The sequence below is a fragment of the Metopolophium dirhodum genome, chromosome 1, assembly GCF_019925205.1.
Source record: "Metopolophium dirhodum isolate CAU chromosome 1, ASM1992520v1, whole genome shotgun sequence".
NCBI lineage: Eukaryota > Metazoa > Arthropoda > Insecta > Hemiptera > Aphididae > Metopolophium > Metopolophium dirhodum.
In genome coordinates this window covers 49,631,001-49,654,432 of record NC_083560.1, presented here as the reverse complement: position 1 = coordinate 49,654,432, position 23,432 = coordinate 49,631,001, and the positions used below count along the sequence as shown (strand labels likewise).

Below are 23,432 nucleotides of genomic sequence, written 5' to 3'. Positions count from 1 at the left end.
ATCTGCTGATATTTTTCAGACGTTCACGTGTCAGGGTAACACGCGTAATAAGTAGGTTGTAGGTATGTGGGTATATGGGTCGTACTATCCGCGATAACCAGTCGAGTGTCTGTAGCTCGATTAAGGGGGGGAGGGTGTGCGATTGAAATTGTTTATCACGAATAATATTACAATAATCATGCGATACGGCCCACGCATTAGTCAATTAAATACATTTTTTTTATTTAATGCCAATTAGACGGTTATATTATCATTTAAGTCTAAAGATACAGTTATTATATTAGTGTAGGTAGATGTAAAAAAACACGAGGGGGAGGATAACGATTCACTCATCGATCCACCACGATTACGCCATCGCAGCTAATAACTGTAGTAGATGCCTATAACCTATATTTATATCTACGTCAACAAGTCGACCGTGACGTAAATCCGAAGACTACGAAACCCAATCATAATAATTGATTATATTATAATCATAATTGTAATTTGTCGGCGAAACCACAAATATTATTCTGGACGGACATAAAAAACAAACCTTGTCCATTTTACGCATATCGAACTGTGCATTGGCATAGACGCGAGTCCGAAATTACCACAGTTTTTTGAACTTTTTTTTTGTTGCGGTACGTCATTTTCTTACGTACCTTATCATTATCGTAGTGTTTAAACTAATTAATTTAATTTGGGAGTGTTTTTAACCACTATTTACTAACCATGTATCAATACGTATCATCGTTATAATATTATTACAGCGTCTCATTTAGAATATCATAAGCATAATATTATTCAAGCAAGTGAGGAACAATAGATAATTATTTTTAGGTTAACACTGATTACAAAGTTTTAACTGTGTAAAAACTAAAAACATTTTTTTGGTTCACTCAGAATAGTCGAGTAAAGAAGGGAGGAGACCAAAACGCTTTAAATGATACTATTATGTATTCATGAACACACAATTTTTAGTAACTATCTTTCAAATAAAATTATCGTAACAATATATGATAAAAATTGGAATTTATTAATGTAATCAACGTTTCATCTTGGATTATTTACGCACCAATTATTTTTATTCTGATAACAAAAAATTAACTATCCCACGACGATTGTAAACAAAATATTACATCCATAACGCACAGAAATCTATGATTGGCGATCTTCTTTGAATACCAGCTAAGACCAGGCACTGGAACCTTTTGAATCAACTATCGGTATCGGTTTCGGTACTGGTTCTCCATAAATAAAATAAGTGTTAATAAAAAAAAAAAATAAAGTTATCGGTTCCAGATAATTTAGGTACCGAAAGGGATTATAATTTTAAATATTTATCTGGAATGCGGGCTTAATTAACAATATGAGAAATGTTGAAAAAACTCATATGATCATACATAGTTTATACACAAAAGTACAAAACTTACTGTATTATATTATGATAAATAAAATTATTTTATTTTTGAACCTAAAGAAACTTATTTAATCTAAAAATTCCAGTGCAGTTCCAGTACTTTATTTATTAAAATAAAGGTTTCGGTTCCGGTTTCAGTTCTTAATATTTTAAAGGTTATCCGGTTCCAGAACCAGTTTTTTTAGTTTCGGTTCCAGTCCCAGACTGAGACATTAATATTATCATATTGTATATACGACAGCTATCGACAGAAGACGAACCAAAGGACATATCTGACTCGCCAAAACCAAATGTTATGAATTTTCAACTTACCTTTTTGATGAATTGCAAGCTCAAAATTTGGCAGTCACTCAATGTTTAATATTTTCTCCTGTAAACTTGTCGTTTACGGCAATTTTTTTTTAAATTTTAAATCAAGTGTGCATTTTTGCTTTGTATAATATCTTTGGCATTGGATCTCTCTTAATTTTTCAAATCAATAAAAAAACAAGATACACAAATATAACTTATCTATTAACGGTAACATTTTATTTATATTACTACAATATAATATAAGATATAAACATGATAATATGATATGATAACTTTTCCAGTCGTCGAGTAAAACCAAAATAAAATAGATTATCGACTTGTACGCATTGTAACCAATTCAAACAGTATAGTATTATAATATGATAATGAGTAATTTTTATCGCGAACCCGATCCGCGTATTACCCTCGGTGGGTAATACTCTACCCTTTTCAACCCTGTACCTAGTTACAATATTTTTGCTAGTTTTCATCATAATATTATTTCTAAACCATTGTGAGTGTAGACTTTTTTTGGATTTCGTCCGACACCCTTGTGGACGTTCATCGCACACCGCTGTTAAACGTTTTACCCCGATATACTTATATCCACCCCTGCATAATGTAGTCCATGCGTAGTACGCTTTTATGACCTACCTATCGTTTTATTATTGTTATTATTATACACGTGGCAGTCGAACTGCGGTAGTTTTTTTCGCAAACGAAATATATTATTTTCCGTTCGCTTGTGTCCGAATCACACGCGAAACCACTCGGTTTCGAAACAAATACATAATATTACAATACCTACAATGTCATTATCCTATATATTATCATTATTATTATTATTATTATGATATCGCGCGCAGGTACTCGTGTTCAATAACAATAATAATTACATAATATGATATAATATACCTTCATATTCATAAAACTAAAGCATAAACAATTTTTCACCGTAAAATAAGGTTGCCATGACGAGGTTTAATTAATCTTTTGCCAAACGTCTCGTGGCGCAGACAGTAAAAATATAAAACACGCCACCTTAATTGTTTCGCGGGGCTTCTATTTAACAGTCATTCATCATTTCGTCTCGACAAATAGCATTGTATTTCTCTTTCCGTAAAAGTCACACACACTCGCAGTCCGTGAACTTAATATGAAGGAGGGCGTATATATCTGTTCGTTTAGCACTGTAACATATTAATTTACCTACCTACTCGAAAAAATATGTAATATAATGCCGTTGTTCGGTGGAGGAATTCAAATTAATTTGATATTATATAAGCTATATAAGGGTACTGTTTAGTACACGCTACTGAAATGTTTCTTAAAAAATAAAATAATAATAATATGCGTAACACGCTAAACGTTACTGTCAAGTGCCAGGACAGTAGTATGCAACAATAATAACACTGAAAAAATGACTACTTACCCGGGGCACTAATGAAATACTTAAATGTTTTCACGGTTTACTGAATAATTGCAAGATTATAATAATAATAAAAATAATATAAAAACGACTCCTCGATATAATCGATAAATATCGTAGGCTTAATGTTTTTTCCATTTTTTTTTTTTAATTTAAACTATTTTCACGGAGGTACATTGTAATATTTTATTATAGTGTTAATATTTTACGATTGAATCACTATTTACAAAACAATAATTAGACACCGTGAAAACCATGGTTTCCTATTTCGAAACACAAATAATTAGCTTACACCTATATAGCGTGGACGACTTGACGTCCGTTAAGACACTCGTGTAATATTAATAGAGAAAATACTATAGCAGGTATGCTAGGTACTGCCTGTATCCATATAATATAAGTATAATTTCGTGACGTCGAAAGTTTAATTTTTATTCTCGAGAACCAAGGAATAAACATTATAATAACTAGGTCGTTGACGAGGCGAGTTAAATAATAAGCAGTTCCGCAGTCGCAAGAAAAGGTTTCTTACATTCTTTTTTCATAAAGTCTTAATCCGTTCGATCCCCAAAACGCTCAAAATTATATACTCACAGACCCGCGGCCCTCAACCGACACGCAGACGTATATCGTCCCGCGTATTCTGCCCAAAAGAGATTATAATATTATAGCCGAAGTAATTTATATGAACGCGATAAGCCGCACACGTGGAATGATATAGGAATATAGGTTCAGGAAGTATACAGGTACGCGTAGACAAAAAATACGAAGCCTGTTATATTGTTGTAGGTTACCAGGTATCTGGTTCAACTCTCCGCGCGCCGCAACCATAATAATAATATTAACACGGTCGTTTTCTCCAAACTCGTCGAAGGTCGTGCCGAACAATTGAATAGGAACGCGGGAAGTTTCTGCCCAAAAGAGATTATAATATTATAGCCGAAGTAATTTATATGAGCGCGATAAGCCGCACACGTGGAATGATATAGGAATAGGTTCAGGAGAAGTGTACAGGTACGCGTAGACGAAAAATACGAAACCTATAATTATAATATCATTGTAGGTTACCAGGTACCTGGTCCAACTCTCCACGCGCGCAGCGAACGTAATAATATTAACACGGTCGTTCTCTCCAAACTCGTCGAAGTTTGTTCCGAACAATTGAATAGGAACGCGGTAAATTTCGCTAATATATACGCACACCCGTGTATACACACGGAATCGCGTATATTATAATAATATATATATATATATACCGTTTGGACTTTGGGGAGGTATTAGATGTAAGTTATGTGTAGGTCGTAGGTATAGGTACAATAGTGCGAACACGAGACCATCACCTCCCGCAGAGCGTACACGTTTGTGTGTACGTAGTACGTATATTATAGTATATATGTATAGAGGCGCATAGTATAAAAACGGTGGACGATATAAGTTTTTGTGTTGGGGCACAGAATTGCGGTCGGATTTCCAAATCGGTTAAAAGCGTAGGTATACTGCAGTGTGTGTGTGTGTGTGTGTGTGTGTGTGTGTGTGTGTGTGTAATTGCGATCGCGGCGATGGCTTAGGCTTATGTCGGCCGTATACTAATAAAATTGTATGTAAGTACCTACGTCCACAGTAATGCGAGCGCGTTTTTTTTTAAGTATGCGAACGTGACGAATTCGCATGGAAACACGTCTTGCCGGCGTACCAACCCCATTATTGGTTTTACAGTTGTGTGTGTGTGTGTTTTACTGTTTTAGTTATTTAGTCATTATTTTTTTGTGTTTATATTTACAATTCGGAAAACAATAATCCAACTATTAAATAATAGTCGTCGTTACATCGAAAACACCTATTACCTCCCTAAAGTAATCGTTATTGTGTATACCTCATGAAACCGTCTAGGACCTAGGTGGACCGTGGACACGATAATATACCATGTTCATATTATACTTGTAAACTGGCTTGTATGATTTCCGGGCTCGAGTTTAAAACGCGTTTAGTCACCGCGGTGTGCACAATCAGGAACTTTGATTTCTAAAATATTGCGAGTTATTAGAACGGATCAAAATATCGAAACATTCGATTTCGTAAAGTTTTATGAGCGTTTAAAGTTTTGACTTGGGTAAAATGTATTAATTTTACTAGCGCTACTATACTATGTCAACAATACTCACAGCACTTAATATTAAAACGTAAAAAACTACGTGTGGTTTTGCGTTTTTCTAAATAATTAAGACGGTTCAATACGATATAATAGCAGCGTGTAGCGTGGTACCTGTATAACTTTATTATTGTGTACTGTTTTAACTACCACGTGGGTACCTACCTGTAATATCTAAATCTAAATCATGCAAAAGTCTTGATAAAAATTGTTTTTTTACGAGCACTTAAAATTTCAAAACGCTTTATACACGTCTTACACGTTCGGTAACACGAGCTCCGAATGCGATGATTTATCACTGCCTTCGGATTTTAATGACGCCCGCGCCACTGCCACGGTCCACCCACTTTACCTTTTCACCACCCCGGCACCAGCCCTCATCAGCCGGCTTACAATTTCATTATTACTACCGGCTATTAACCACGATGACGAGTAGGCAGGCAGGCAGGCAGACAGATAGGATGGGTAGGTAGGTAGGACCCAACACCGCGGCACGTCATCGTCGGTGTTACAATAAACGGCGGTGAACTTTCGCATACCGTCGGGTCCGCCTGTAAAATACCTATACAAACAGGTACCTATACAACTCGAGTCGATCAAAAGACGCACTTCGATACCGCAGCGAAACACAATTCGCCACCTATTGTATCAACAACGATTATTGCAGCTAAATATTGAACGACAGACGGAACGAAGGCACTTCACTGGCACTCATCGTGTGGCGGCTATTTTCTAAACAGTATTTACGTTTTTATTTACAATATTATTATTCATTTTCCGCGTTGTGTATAATATTATAATGCAACATGGGTAGGTATTCGGATATACGGGCTTAAGCGGCACTCGGTCAAAAGACGGTGGCGTGTGAAAATGGCTCTCTCTTGCGATATAATAATAGTAATAAAAATAATAATATATATAATAAAATGAAGTTCCCGTCAGGCGCCGACACGCACTCTGCCTGGTCTATATTATATAAGCCGTTTCGTTTTCGCGACGTTCTCGTCTGAATGCTGTAAAATCTTAGGACATAACGTTGTAATAATAATAATAATAATTATACATTACGTTTACAGACTGCACGAGGCTATAGTATCTTTCCCAGACGCCGACTTTATACGACCTGCTATGTTATAAAATTCTCTATATCATTAATATTATAGCAATATAATAATTTAGGGTTTAAGATTTACATCCGATATAACATTTTGGAATGTGCATTTAATTTTGTTAAGCTATGTAAAAATATGCAATAAAAATAAGATAAAATGTTAAAATATACATAATTATTGATAATTATAGTGAGAATTCGCAATAATTTTCAAACTGTCATTAAGTGAACACGAAACATGATATTTAAAATAAATCTTGTGTAAAAAGCATAGTTATTTGTATGTAAGTTAAGCCATTTTTGTTTGTCTAAAATTAATCGATATCATTTTTAATAGATTTTGAATTTTTTTTCTTCAAAGACAAAATCCCTGATTTTATAGAATTGAATCTATATAGCGTCTATATATTTACTTACATTAGGTAATTTCATTTAAATATACCCAAAAACATGCATTCATCGTGTTTATAAATAGACATAGAATTGGAAAAAAATAAAATAATGCGAGGTGATTTGTGGACATTACCATTACCTACCAAATATTTCGTATAACTGGACGCTGGAAATATAAAACATATCTAGGTACTAGTACACGGGTAGATAATCAAATCCTAAAGGTTAGATATTTTGGTATCATTTATAATAACCAAGTTTTACCACCGAGTATTCCAATAATTGACTACAGCTCAACGTTTAAACCAATATGGTTAGCAGCTGTAACCGTATAGGGCCACGTCTTTGCACGACTCGACACATGACTTAGCTGTAAATCCGAATATAATTATTATATGTGATGATCGCCGTCCCGCACAGGAACATCGACATCTATATTATAATATCCCTTTATTATACTATTGTTAAGCTGTAGCGCCATTTGGAATTGTGAAGAGCACCGTCGTACAAATACTGACGACGAACAATACCTTTAACACATACTATAGCTTATAGCTTTTAAACTCTCAATGATATTCTATCATAAGTTGTCTGAAACCATAAAAAATAAACAGTGTCCAAATGTTATAATAATCATGACACACATTATAAGATCAATTGTTATATTATGCAACCTGGTCCAAAAACCACTTAAGTTTATTATAATCAATATACATATATATTATATATATATATATATATATAATATTTTTAAATATTGTTAAATAATTTCGATAAATATTCTTTTAGTGAATTTTTCATTATACTAAAGGATTATGTATTCGATATTCATGACGTTAAAATGCCTACAATATATTTTGGCCGTGGAATCGAATTGGTAGTGTTTTCATGTTATAAAATAATAATAATTGTGTTCAGCTAGGTATATAATAATATTATTATAAAATGCCGGAAAAAAGGTGAGCTTGACACCAATAGAAAACTCTATAATAACAGATATTAACCATGTTAACCATTGTTTGTAATGAAAAAACGTCAACTTTAAAATTACATCCAGTTTTCATGTTACTATTATTACTGTTATTATTGTTATTATTACTATTACTATTATTATTATTATTATTATTATTATTATTATTATAACCATTATTACGATTATTAATTTATTAATGTTATTGTTATTGTAACTATATTATATTATATTATTGTAAAACGCATAATATAATGAATATTAGATTAAAATAGGTGCCGAAATAACATTGTTCGTGACGACGTAGTACGTTATATCGTGACTTCCAGTTTACTTCATTTCGTAATTGAAATGTTAGCTTATCATTGCAGTGAATCGAAATGTACCTAGGGATATTATGTATATTGGAAATCAGTTAAGTTTAAGGTCAAAGTGTGATACGTTTGTGAGAAAGTTGATTATAGCTTCATAGTTGAATACGATATACGTCTTTATGTAGTGTGTAAGCAATTACAGACTATTTAGTTTCAAAACTTTGTCACTGAAAGATGCAGTTTTCTCTCTAAAAGGCATTCGGTTTTGATCACTGATGATAATTTTTGACAATATCATGATAAACATAAGGAACGCCTACAATCCGACATCAGTGCAATTAACGATTAATGAGTGTATTAATCACAAAATAATGTAATTAAATATTATCGATGGTACATTATCGTATTAAATCATTTTTGATTTCACTAGGAACTAGTGTAACGGTTGATTCTTAAAAAAAAAAAAAAAAATAAGAAAAACATAAACTCCGCAGCTGCATTGTAGTATACATATTTTTGTATACTATATTTCTAACGAATTAAAATTTTTCCTCACATTGTTCTAAATTCCTTTTGTTTATTTTTTTAGATTATTTCGGACTAATATTTTAGTCTACATTCGGTGTGGATTCTTAATGAAATATGAGCGTCATGAATTATTGTTATAATAATAATATGGTCTCCGCAGGCTCTCTGAAGTAAATTATTATAATAATAACTAAACGACGAGTACGTTTAGACTGACGTCTTATTATTTTTATATTTGATGAGATGACGGTATTATACCGTTTCGCTTTAGCAATCGACTTACTATTACTATTACCTATTATAGTACTAGTCCATAGCTAACAAAATATACTATACATTTTTAACAACATTTTGAATCGGGGTTAACATTTCCAAATACACTTGGTCAATCACCCTCCCCCCCCTCCCCGTTGATGAAATCTACGCCCTTGCCTATAGTACCGCGTACAATTTAGGTAAGTATACCAATACTCTCGACTCGGACTCGCATCATGCGTGTTGTACATCCTCGGCGTTTCAAACACGCTCCGGAAAATCGGAATCTTTTCCGAAGAGGACGGTATATTTACGGATTCTTTTCTTTTTTTTTTTTGTAAATAAAAGATTACAATATTGTTCATATTATATTATCATGGGGCGCAGAAGACTGCAGCGCAAAGGGTCCACGCATCACATATACTTAGGTATTCCGCATACACACGTAATGTTATGTTATTATGATTATTACATGTTTGTGTGGATACGAGACTCGGCGCTGGCATATTATGGCGACCATACAACAAAGCGATTGTTGGATATTTTCTGGTGCTCCGTCGACGACGACGACGACAATATCAGCTAATATACGAATCCTTGCGATGTATCGGCCGCCTTTCATATATATATATAGTAGCTATATAACAATAATGATAATAATATATAAATAAATAGGTTACCTACAAACGAATAGTGGTCGCGTACACGAGAAAATAGGAAATAAATGCATTCGCGGTCCATTAAACTCGCGGCGAGACGAGCGCATGAAAGTTTTTCGAATGAATTTATACCGACCTGAATTATTATTCTTCGACGAGGGCTATTGTAACGACGACGACGACGACGACGACGACGACGACGACGACGACGACGACGTATTATATGTACGTGGAGAGATGCATTAAAGCAGTGCATTGATTTGCATCACAATAGAAACAAATTTCGTGTGCGGACGTACAACGACTATATTATAATATATATATATGTGTGCCGCCCACCGTAATATATAATATTAAACATAATATATTGTCTACAATAAAAATATACGTTTTATTTGGTATCTGATTACCGGGACACTGTAAAAAACTACGTACAAATGATTATTATAAATTATTTATTCAGCGACGATATCCATATAGAAATTTCAAAACTAAATTATACACCTACCTAGATAACAACGATTACAAATACATGTTGTGTGCATTGCTATAAGATATAAGACTATCTAGGTACGATGCTTGGTAAAATCCGCAAGTTCGATTAAATGCACCAAAATATAAAACCCTGGCATTCAAAAAAAATTAAAAATTATCAAGATAAATAGGTACAATTAACAAGACAAATATTAAGAATATAAAAATACATTGACGGTCTAGTGCCGTGAGCATTACAAAATGCATATTGTTTTGGCACCATTTTTTGCTCTACAGACATACTTTATTGTACGTGTTGTATATTATATCAATTTGGAGACATCGTAAAAATATAAAATACATTTAACTTATGGAAACGTATTATGAAATAGGAACCGCCGATAAGCACAATGTATACAAGCAATCGTATTAACCGTATGTGAACATCGTTTGGTGTTTGATTATCAGTAAGACGTCTTTTGTTACATTAAGGTAATGTACATTACCTAACATAATGTACAGGTCGAGTCGTGGAGGTAACAATACGAAACTTAATATTCAGACTCACTTATTTAAATCAACCCGTCACGAAAGTCCAATAGATGATCTGTTCTCCTCTTCGAAGCCCCCGGACAAGACAATCGATCATTATCATATTATTTCTATAGTGCCTATATATTAAAAGTAATATTCTCATCTAAATGAAATAACTTAAAATTCGCCCCAGTACCCACGTTGCTGAAGCTCAAGTAAGAGTAATACAAATGAAAAATAATACTTGATCAATGCGGTCGATGGGTGGTGTGTAAAGTTTGTTCACCGACATTTTAAATTAATAATGCCCAGAGCTCTTTCCGGGATTATGGCCATACCAAGCTAAGCTACAGGCGGATTTCCGCATTTCCCAGTAGTGTTTAAAGGAAACCGAGGAAAACCACAGCCGGGAGATATTATTGAAAACAACATAGCGGTTATCAGGTCCAACCACGTCACGATTTAGGTCACGATTGAGTTCAATACCTAGGTACTAATGTCGTTCGGACCTCCTACGGACGTGTGAGCTTTGGGATTTTTTTTTTTTAATTAGAATAGGTTGGTTCTAATGCATTGCGTGTCGGACGCGCTGTCCGAGCAGTACTCAATATTGACACTGAAAACCAGAGTGTGACGATGGACGAAATTAAATAAATATTATTATGCTTCCGTCACTCGTCACGACACCGAACTCGTGATTTTAACGGTTCAGCAAAATCACGAGTGTTAGAATCGCTAAAATGTTTGTGAGGTGGAAATCGTCCTGCGTGGCGTATCGTTCAATGACAGCGATCGTCTATAGGTTAGGTACCTACCTACCTATGTATAGAGTACCCGCGCAATCCCGGTTTAATGGCCTATTCTCGGCATCATAGGTACTGTAATCCCTCGAATGTCATTACAAACGGTTTATACCCGACGACCGTACGTATGGTAATACTCGTATGTATATTATTATTCCTTAGTGACCCGAAACGTATATTTTTCCGAGTTCACCCATACGGGACGGGGTAATCGAATTGAAAAATCACGGGAGTTTGGAGCCACTGACACTATTTATATATATATATTATAAACTTATATTCAGTACGATCAACGATGGATAATGTGCTCTGCGTAGTTCATAATATCTATATGTGCGTGCTCGTTTACTGTGCGACGGTTGGCGGAAAGCAGGCTGGTGCCGAGACGGTATATTTAATATTATATAATATGAATTTTTTGTGGTGTTGTTATTATTATTATTATTATTACTAGTCGGTGGCGGCGGCGGCGACGACGACGACGACGACAATGTCTAAACGATGGCCCCGGGGAAATTGAAAATAAATAAAATCAACCTGCAATGAACGCGGAACGGCTGCAACCACCACCGCCACGACCGCTCCTAACTTACCCCCTCATCCGAACAACTACTAACCTCGGGGAAGTGTGATAGGGTTGAGTACAGGTACGACAGCGGAATCGAGAAAATTCTACGTGGAGTACCACACTGCACTCGATTACATCGTCATCGTCGTCTATTAAGTCGTGGCGTACCAATTTGTTCATATAATGCAGCTGCGGACTGCACGGGGCTTGAAGCCGGAAAGAGGCGGAAGACGCCCACAAACTACTCCGAATGACGAGACCTGTGCGCGTTATACGATTTTCTCCGTCTCACGTGGATAATATAATATGGCCAATAACTCGTCCCAGCCAAGCTCCGATCCCGCATCTATACACCCCGTGGATGAGGGAAGTCTGCACCGAAACCGACGAGGGAGGTCAGCACCGAAACCGACGAGAGGTGGATGGCGGATGGCAGATGAACCGACGGCTATATACCCACCGTAATAACTAGCAATAATATATTCGAAATTATTATGAATGATATCATATATTTTATTTCCAAGCGACCGATGAAAGACGATAGATTTATACTTGTACAATCGTGCGCACGACCATAGTTTAATCTATCACATCGCGATACGTGTGCCCTAGTCGTGAGCACAGTGAACTATGATGTAGGTATGTAATAGTGAACACTATTCGAAGTATTTTCCGGCTGCAGTGTTGCATTTCATTGTGAGTGGAAACAATAATATAATATCAGCTGCGCATAATGCATGCGATATTCTCTCACGACGAGTTTCCTGCAATGTTTTCAGCGGGACAACATCACACCCTTATTCCGACTATTTTCACACGGATGTACGCGATATCTGCAGGCGCAGTGTATTCGAAAAGCGGAAAGCGTGATCGAGTTTGAGCTGCAGCTACGGTATTAGCTCGTGAACTTTGTGTCGACACTCAATAAACTTCACATTCTTGAACACACAAGAGATTATGTGGCGTCAATAGTACTTAAATATATATATAATACACTGCACTATAACATTATTATCATTTACCGTGTGAGGTACCTACCTACATAATATAATATATATTTATTATTAAAACCGTCAAACGATTGATATTTTATATCAACTGTTAGAGGAGCAATACAATATCAGAGTGACGATCAATCAATCCGCAAAATACGTTTCAACGCGGTAAACGCCATCGTGACATTGTGAAGAATATTATATGTCTGTTGATCGACAACCATTGACGGAGCATGGCACATATTTTGACGACACTCGATGAATACAAAATTAAAGAGCAAAATGTGATTGTGATAATAAAGATAATCGTCTAACTCCTCGGGGTTATGCACCTAACTACCACCGCGGGAAGGCAATCCTGCAGGGTATTATTATTATTATTATTCGAATATCTGGTCGTTGTGTACCAACTGAAACCGATTAGGGTGTAAAATTAATATTACGAAAAATATTGATTCCGGAATAATATTTGAAAGTAAACGTAGAGTCACCTTACATAATAAATTATATTCGAAAATCGATTATTGTTAAAGTAATCATAAAACGCATTCTCATTCGACCCCGGCGTCACAAATACGTTATAATTTTGCGTAGGCCCGGTGAAGTTTTTGTTGAAAGTTTAACAACCACCGACTTCCACAGGCGTTTTGTTCATTGTCTTACTTTGAAACAAAATACGATGGATGGTTAAAACGTAAAAGTTTTTGAAATTAATTTTTTCCAAACAAAGGCACACAATAATTGTACTTAACTAATTGAATTAATATTTCGCAGTAAAAACGGCTAGTAAGTGTATTTTAAAATAATTATCGAATACTTACATGATAATTGTATAACGTCATTGTTATATTGTATTATATTAAGTAACCATAAACATTGTTATGAAAATGACTATGAAAGAAAGTTACTACTCACCATCGGTACAGCGAGGTAAACGCATGCGCGATCGTTTTGCACAAAATCGTTTCATATTGAACAGTGTTTAATATTATAATCTCTAATAATAATATGCAGTCATAGCCGCGTAAATAACACATTATTTTTATATTAATGTAATATTATAATAATTACTAATTCAACATCAGCTGCGCACAGAACTCGAGTAACAGCGGCAGCGGTGAAGGCTGACTAGAAATTATTTTTAAAGACTAAACGTATAGGTAGGTTATATTATTCTTTATTATTATTATTATTATTATTATTTTCTCTCGAAACACTTTGCCGCCGCGCGTCTATTTTCGAATGTTAAACAGCAGTATTTTAAATATTAGTTTTATCCCGCTGTAGCCGTATAATAATAATAATATTATTATACAAAGTATATAGTTTCCAGCAGTATTCTACCTTATAATATTATTTACTCCGCAAATAACTTGAATAAATGTCGTCCGGATTGATTGGAAATTTATATATTTTGAGAACCGAATCGATACGCATTTATCACATTCAAATATTTGAATAGTTAATACACCAAACTCGTCATGTATTTATGTACTCACTATGATATGAATAAATGGTTTTAGTTTATGTCGTCGGGAGTTTATTACGAGTTAATTCGATTTCCGTGTCGAAGCGAATTTCAGTGCTTATAAGAAACTATAGTATAATATATTATAATACCTACATATATATATATTATATAAGTAAAGATAAAAATAATATTATATGAAAAAAACCATCCTATTCCGTCCATTGCAACACGTTTTCATCACATTCAATTATTCGACAGCATTTTTATTTTGCTTTTTAATTGATCGAATTTATTATTATTATCGGTTCGTATTTTTTTTTTTTGTTCACCGTTTGAATTTAATTTTCTCCAGGATTTCAACGATCCGTATTAATTCGGTTATGTCTTACATAATAATATTATGTCAGACAGGGAACACACTTTTTTTTTTTGATTTGTTTTTCGTTTTCCATTCGTATCTGTAGAATGTTTATACCTATCAAAATTTAAAAAAAAGACATAATAATAATATATGGGTACCGCAGTTTTCCTTCTTAATTAGTTAAGGAAGAAGTATTATTATACATAATATAATACAACATAAAGTATACTCCGGTTTTTACCACTACTCTGTATTAAGTACCGTAGTAAAACCTCATAAATAATTTCGCTTAAATATATTATCGTTATGACAGCTTATTAAATTTGTCCCAGAATAAAATATAATTTTGTATACATTATTTACATATAAAACGGATCTCTTACGCAGTTGAAAATATTGTAATACTTAACATTAAAAATGTTCATTAACATTAATTGTGGCGTTTCGTTAAAAAACTTTTTGAATACGCTTCTTATTGAAAATTGTGGTTTGAAATGTAATACTGATCAAAGGACTATTATAATAATATCATAACCAATACTTTCCAGAACGGTTTATTTTATTTTTCAGTGATTTTTTGTGACGATTTCTTACATTTTCGTAACAATATAGCCAGGAAGGTAGATAACAAATCCCATCATGGACGAAATTAATAAATATAAATAACGCACGTTTAACGGTATTTCGTTACAACATTTTTTTTTTTTTTTTAATCAAAATACTAAAACTTAAAAGCTTTGTCCAGTGAATTTTTACTAATAATTTTTCATTTTACTTATAACATTTACCCGATAAAATATAATACGTTTTTGTTATAAAAAGGTAGGTATATAAAGTGCGTTGCATTATAAGTCCCGTAACATGTACACAGTGTACATCAAAGGCGGTAAAAAAAAAAGAAAAAAAACACAGGTACTGCTATTATTTATACGTATCGTAGTTAGGTGCTGTATAAATATATATATATGTTAAAAAAAATGTTACCATGACGCTAATAAGATGTCATAATTTCAGTACATGAGACCATTTTCAAGTATATTGTTTGTTGGATAACTATAACTATACTATACCTAGTATCTACACTATATAACTAATTTTTTCTTTTTTTAATGAAACGCAAAAATAAACATTTGCCCAAGCTGCCGTCATAATCAGTACTTTAGTTTTATTTGTTTTAAACGTCCCTACGTCAGAGAGTGAATTCGGGTAGTCGGGTACGTCAATTATAAATATAATAAAATAGTTTTTTTGAAATATAGGTCAAAAGTGAAAAATAAAATAAAACTTAATTTAGTTCGACGCTCAGGTATACATTATAATAATAAAGCTACCTCTATACATTGCCGATGTTAAACCTCATCATATTGTTGTGTACTTGTTCCTCGTGGCGAAGTTGATGACTGTTTATAATACATTTTGCGGTCGGTCGCAATTCGAACCTTTTATTTTCCCGACTATATAATATATATTAGACAAATTGAGTGTAAATAATATTACAACATTATATTATAGTATGTAGCCGATTTGAGTCGATTCGCCATACATAATTCATTAAGTCCGTGCGCGGGTTTCGATATAATATTATTATAATATAACGATATTTTCATGACATTATATACGCTGCCAGCGAATAGAAATACATTTTTAATCAATCTCAGCTGTAGACGACGCAAATTTCCCGTCGCTGTTGCGGTTTTTCTAACGGCGTTATACCTACCGTATATCTATGGTATTATTAACATACGCATATAGTGAGGACATATTGATAACCGTTATCTGTAATAATATACCGGTTGGTAGTTATCATGAACTAAGAAGATAGTGTTCTTCTTAGTTCATAGTAGTTATCATTCGTCGTAATACCGTTTCATCAAACGGTTGTGAAATAATATAGAAAAATACATATTTTGCACGAAATATTTGAATAATGCACGATATGAGGTTTTTTTTTCAGAAGTATTTCAAATTATCAAAATTCCACATGTCAATGAGGGGTGAGAGTTTTTCCTGTGAGGTCATTATTTTTGATGATAAAATACACTGTATCGACTTCCCCCCTGACCTAGGTATCGGGAAGTAGATTAGTAGTGGAAAAGTATTATGATTAGGGTAGCAACTAAAATATAAAATATCGTTTTTAAATTTCAAATTTTATAGAATTACAGAAAACTGTAAAAACCGGCACAGACTACCTTAGCGCAGATTATCTATTGTTATTCTATTTATGTTTTTAGATCTAAAACGGAAAATAACAACATGTAATACAACATTTTGGGGTATATTTCGTGATAAATTTGATTCTGTAAATATATTTGTTTTTAAACGATTAAAACTATTTGTTAAGATAATATTTTTAAAAAATGTATACCATATAGGTATAGTTGTAATTTCTATCGGACATTACACACGAGAATCACTTCTTAAGAATATTATTGTTACCATTATAGCTTACATAAAATTTTTTTCATTCGCTTAATTACTACAAAATGATTAATCGTCACTCTGCGTCAACACCGACAAATTATCGATGTGACGTTTCCTCGAAATACCTGTGGGCTGGGTGCCTGGGTCAAATCGTCTGCTGACCGGACATTTACGACAGCCAAAATATTTAACTATGATATACTCGCTTCCCTTGTAGGCTCACACACTGATTGCCTGTAAAATATCGATGCGACGGCGGTTTTTCAAGCGAGCAGGCGCAACCGATCACTCGTTGAGGTCGTTCAGTTACGATTAATTAAGTTTACTTTACATAATATATATTGGGACACGATGATTTAACAAACCGAGCTCTTCGTGACGACGGCGACGACGAAGAGGACTGCTATATATATTATATAATAAAATAAAACACTACTCGGGACAATAACAACCACGACACAATATTATAATATATTATGTTTTATTCGGTGAATAAAAAACGTCTCTGAAATAATAATATACGACAACCGTGGTGGGCGGGAATCCGGGGAGACGGTTTGACGTGTGGACGATGGTAAAAAATATAAAATCAGCGCCACCGCATATTGAACGCGAAACGATTTATGAAGAATTTACTATTTAGAATATTTCGGTTCGCATAATAAAATATGTGACCTTGAAACGGTACGTAAAAAAAACCTAACCAATGTGTATGCAGCACCTAACACGGAAATTATGTAACGTGATATTATTTATATATTTTGTCATGGAAACGCGTGCACCAGCAGTGGCCGGAAGCCCCGAAAAAAAGGTAGAAAAACTGGCCGAGATTTGTCGGAGTTCACCTGTAATTTCACACGCGTGTGTAGGTCGGTGTTATACTAATTTTTGGTTTTCTATTTTCCCATTTCTTTCTGATATAGTAATACGCTCGAGTAATACGCGTAACATTAAGTTGTGGGCGGTCACGTCGTTTCGTTCGTTCTGTTTTTAATCTTCTTATCGTTCTATAGTAATGTTTATGCTCACACTTTTCATATTATGGTCACAATTTATGAATTTAATTCGAAAAATCACTGTAAAATTTCCTATACATTTAAGTGTTGCTGGACAAGTTTTTTGTTGCACCCCTTTAGTTGTCTATGCCACTCAAAAATTTACCAGCATAATGATATGATATATTTTAATTTTAATTTTTAATTACCTATTATTTATTAGTTATTTGGTGATTTTTGCGTTGCCTAAGAATTTTATCAAAATAAGTTGTACCGTATGGGTTATGCACTTATACATAGGTCTTACAACTAAACTACTAATACCGAATATGGGAAAAATTAATTTTAACAAAGAGAAGTGCATATTATAAGTTTTATATGAATTTCGGATACAATACTATACTCACATGGAAATGTGGAGAGAAAATTGCATTGTACAACATAATATTATAAGATTATTGTCTAATCTAGCAAAACAACGTTTAGTAGAGACAATTATACATAAAACACCAACGCCGTTTTAATTAATTTGATTTTAATAATCTGTAAAGACGATTAAAATTAAAAAACGTATTTTTACCGTTGATTAAGTAAAATTATAAGAAAACAAATAAAACCGTACTTCGAACAACATTTAGATTATATTATGAATATTTATCATTTATCGCCATTCCTTAGTTATTGTTCTAAATAATTGCATAGGTAAAAAATTAACCAAAATTCGTATTTATATATTTTATATAATATATTATAATGCATTGATATAGGTACCTATATATAATATCATGTATTAAAAAAATTCAACATTTACATAATATTTAGCAATAGGTAATTAGGTACGTTGTATGCTTCGAAACTGAATGTGTGGTTGTATTATCTTTTATACAACTGAAATTCTAAAAATGTCTTACAGTCCTTAACACAATATATAGTTATAAATTCAGTTATAAAACATAACCGAAAACCGGTAATTTCCCGGAATTTTGGGGAACCTATAATCGGTTACCGTTATTATAAACCTATTTGTACTCCCGGCTATCGGTTACCGGTTACCGTGACAATATTGTTCAGCTAACATAAAACGTTATAATAGCGTAATCTGTTTTAACCGGTTAAGAACCGATTACCGGTATTTATAAATACTGACTACCGTTAAGTATGAACTCTAATAATATTATATTAAATTTATTTTAGCTACATAAATGATTATACACTCATAGCTACTAATGGTATACTAAATAATAACTTCTTAAAACTATTCTTAAATCATACTATTATATTATCTTCGTTTTTTTTCCCTAGTCTCAATTCTTGTAATAATAATTCAAAAAATCGGTATTCTACATTTCTATTTCCTACCTACCTATAACATAAAATATATTTGTTGGGTAATGACGGTACTCGATAGTCGATAGTACCGGTTTCCCTCATAGTATATTGTACTGGGAAATCTAAAAATAGCTTGATTCTTAGAACAACACGGATATTGTATTAAGGGGATTCCATACCGTGATTTTCTGTTTTTGGTCTAACACACGCGCGACATAGGATTGTTGACGGATTCTTTGCCAAACATATCAATTGATCTAATGAAGAGACGAGAATTCTGAAAACAGATTTGAATTCGTCGTCAAGTCTACTTGAAATCGACTTTCCCATAATTTTGATTTTTTGATTTTAGCTTCTCCAAAAATTGAAATACAAAAATGTTTAAATACTCTTTTTTAATTTTTCTGGAATTTGGGAGATAATATCAAAAATGTGGGAAGTCGATTTCAAGTAGACTTGACTTCGAATTCAAATCTGTTTTCAGAATTCTCATCGCTTCAATAGATCAATTGGAATGTTTGGCAAAAAACACGTCTAAGATACTAGGTCGCGCGTGTGTTAGACAAAAACAGAAAATCACGGTATCGAATCCCCTTAAGTATACGGGTACAAAGGTATAGTACAATTTTTTTTTTAGAAAACCGATATTTAATCGGTTACTGGTAACCGACATTTTTTGGAAGCGGTTATCACTTAACGGTAACCTGTAATTTGAATATAGTACTGGTAATTGGGTACCGCCAACAATAGGACCGGTATAAAACCGGTAATCGGTATCCAAAAAATTGTCGGTTACCTCTAACCGATTAAATTAATAACGGTTTCAATCCCTTTCAAATCTTTTGTAATTTTACACTCGCGCGGTGAGTGGTGACCGCTGACCATGAAGCATCGTGCGCAACCATTATACTTCATTTTCTCAAGGGTTACAGTAAGTTTTACACAATTTTTTTTCATTTAAAAAACGTCATCGTATATCAAAATGTACCAATTACACGGTAAGTCATTCAACGCAGCTCTCCAGGGATCCTGTGCTATGGTATTTCCATTTTGGTAACTATAATATAAGTCAACTATTTACGGGACGATGGCCTCTCTAATGTTCCACTAATTATCTTTATCACCTCGACATGCTTCCCACGTAACGTTTTCACTATTGAAACTACAAACATTTGAAACTGCCACACCTCTAATAATAAATAAACACCAACCACATATTTAATTCAAATTCAAAATCACAATAACCCTCTTGCTGGCCGCTTATTCTGCCGATTCTGACCAACTTCCCTAAAACTCTCGTCCTTTCTTGATGAATCGAAATGCTTGATCAACCCATTAATTTCGCGTCTTACCATTGTCATCAATAAACACTATTCATTTCCAACAATGGTAAAATATAAATACCAATAAACACCTCTTAAACATTTAAAAATATTGTACTTTAAAAAGAAAATTTCACCCAATCAATCTGAAGTAGTGTCACTGCAGGACGTCTCCTTCCATCGCGCCATCCAGTCATTGTAATCCTCAGACACAGATTGACTAATGTTTTTATTTATTATTATTATTACAGGTTGTTATTTTTTTATTTACTTATTTAAAAAAATCAATAAAAAAATCTCATTTCCCATGCCTTAAAATTGAACATTGCAATATTATTGTTTAAAGAAATATTACCACGGTCTCTTGAAACTACTTACTTACACGAAATGTAGACTCTTTTAACAATTATTTCTCCTTTATACGATGCGCGATGATTACTTATTTACCTTGCTTATTATTATTTGGTAGGGATAATGTTTTTAATATTGAAATATCAATTAATGTTTTAATCATCATGTTTATTAGTGAGTATTATTTGCCCTGAATAAAACATTTGTATTGTCTGTTGAAACGCTACCAAAATTATTTACCATAATACTACATAGGTACTTGTAATATTACATGGATTGTAGGTACGCCGTATTTTGTTTTTTACAATGAATAAATATATATATTAAAACATCTTCGTCCACTTTTTTGACATTTTCTATTCTCTAAAAAAATTATTTCAATTCGCAATTGGTAGTTAGTAAGCATAATTATCGAGAAGAAAATAAATAATCTCGTTAGGTAAATGAATAACATTTAAATTTAATTGTATTCATTTCATTCGTAAAATAGATATACTGTATAGAACCTTATAGTATTTTCTGTATATCATTTAGAATTTATCCTTATTTATATAGCACTTTGAAAAATGTTGTTCTTTAAACGCTATTATACATACAAATAGAACATTATATTTCGTTTATTTAAATAATTTCAAAAGACGACTAAATAATTTAAGGATAAATTTTAATTAAGTTGAACTTTATAGTTCATTAGTGCAGCGTAGGTCATTTTTAAGCAGACAAAGTAATTAAACATCGGTGACATTTTAATGTTTAAATTGCTTTTACAATTTATCTTTGGATTTTTAAATAATCCCCCTATCGCAGAGGTAAAGTCAGAAATCAGAATTAAATTCCGGACGGGAAATCAGAGCGTAGTTGTTCCTGCCTCCGGGTCATACTCTCCTTCCGTAGGCATATTTAGGGAAGAACAAGTCAGAGTCCGCGTAAATCCTATACGAAAATGATTTATACTAAAAAATAAGCGTATTTGCTCCCAAATAAAAGCAAAAATAATTAGAACTGTAATCCCACCCGTTGCAGTGGCGGAAATATTCGGTAACATTTCCTGACTCGCTCATTTCCATTTCTGCGTCCAGGCGCGACCAGATCTTCCTCAGTCGTCTTGTGGCAATGCGATTGTCGTCTCAAGGTGTGGTCACTTAAACCTCCGTGGTACTCGTTTGATCTAAGATTTTATGTATATGGATAGTTGTAATATTAATACAATTTAAATCATCATTCGATGTTTACAAATTAAAACAATATCAGATATGTTCACAATATCGTAATCGCGTTTAAATCGGCTGTACTTTGGACATTTCCGAACGATGGGAAAAAATAATGTATTCTATCCGATTCATTCGCTATTTGTACGTTCCGGACGTTTGGACGATGTAATCTTTTCCACTACTCCGAATGCACTCGCAAGTCCGAAATATAAACGCTTTGCACCTATACATACCGGATACCACGTACAATATTATAAAACGCCTACCGCCTGATTTCCTGCTTTGTCCGAAACGTATTACAATAATAATATTATAAACTGTATACGAACGCGACTTATAAGGCCGTTATTGTTATTTTTCACACACCCACCTCTAAGCTGGTGCGACGGGTGGGTGGGAGGGTACTCGACCGTTTGACGTTACGTCCGATTCGGTGGGTCGTATATGTACCCATAATATACACAGTTGTTTTCGACCGGGTCGCGCGTGACATTTCGGACGTTTTGTTTCCCATCAAACGTGTCAAGTCCTACGTCGCAAAATAATAATAATAACTTGTTTATTATAATATATTTATACCTCTACTCGTGTAATATTATTATATTCGGTGTAAACGACGTCGGACACGGTATTGCACGTGTGTACATATTACACAATATAATATAAGTTTGTGTGTGTGTGGGCGAACGTTCATAATTTATACACATCGCGACGTCCTCGTGTAGGTACAGTATGGGTATAGGTACTCACGTTATGATATTATACGGAACGAGTGGGTCGTACGACGAGGTAGCGCCATATTAGTAAACCGAAAATATGCGTCCACGACACAGCTGGGTGATTCCTTGGTCGTTGACCAGGGCTGCAATATGTTGGGGGATCGAGATCGATTTTACAACGATGTGTGTTGTGTGTATGTGTGTGTGTGTGTGTGTGTGTGTGTGTGTGTGTGTGTGTGTGTGTGTGTGTGTGAGTGTGTGGGTGGGCGGGTGTGTGTACACGATTTATATGGTTGAAAAATGCTTTAATCGTTTTTCGTAATTATCATTGAATACGTTGAAATTTAACACATCCTTTACAGTGACCTACTCAA

At 33.7% G+C, this 23,432-nt stretch overlaps 1 protein-coding gene across 1 annotated transcript in view; it reads left to right on the top strand.

Moving 5' to 3' along the window:
* LOC132934174 (limbic system-associated membrane protein-like) overlaps nt 1-23,432 on the top strand; it is a 569,464-nt gene that overhangs the window by 26,093 nt on the left and 519,939 nt on the right. The window lies entirely within an intron of this gene.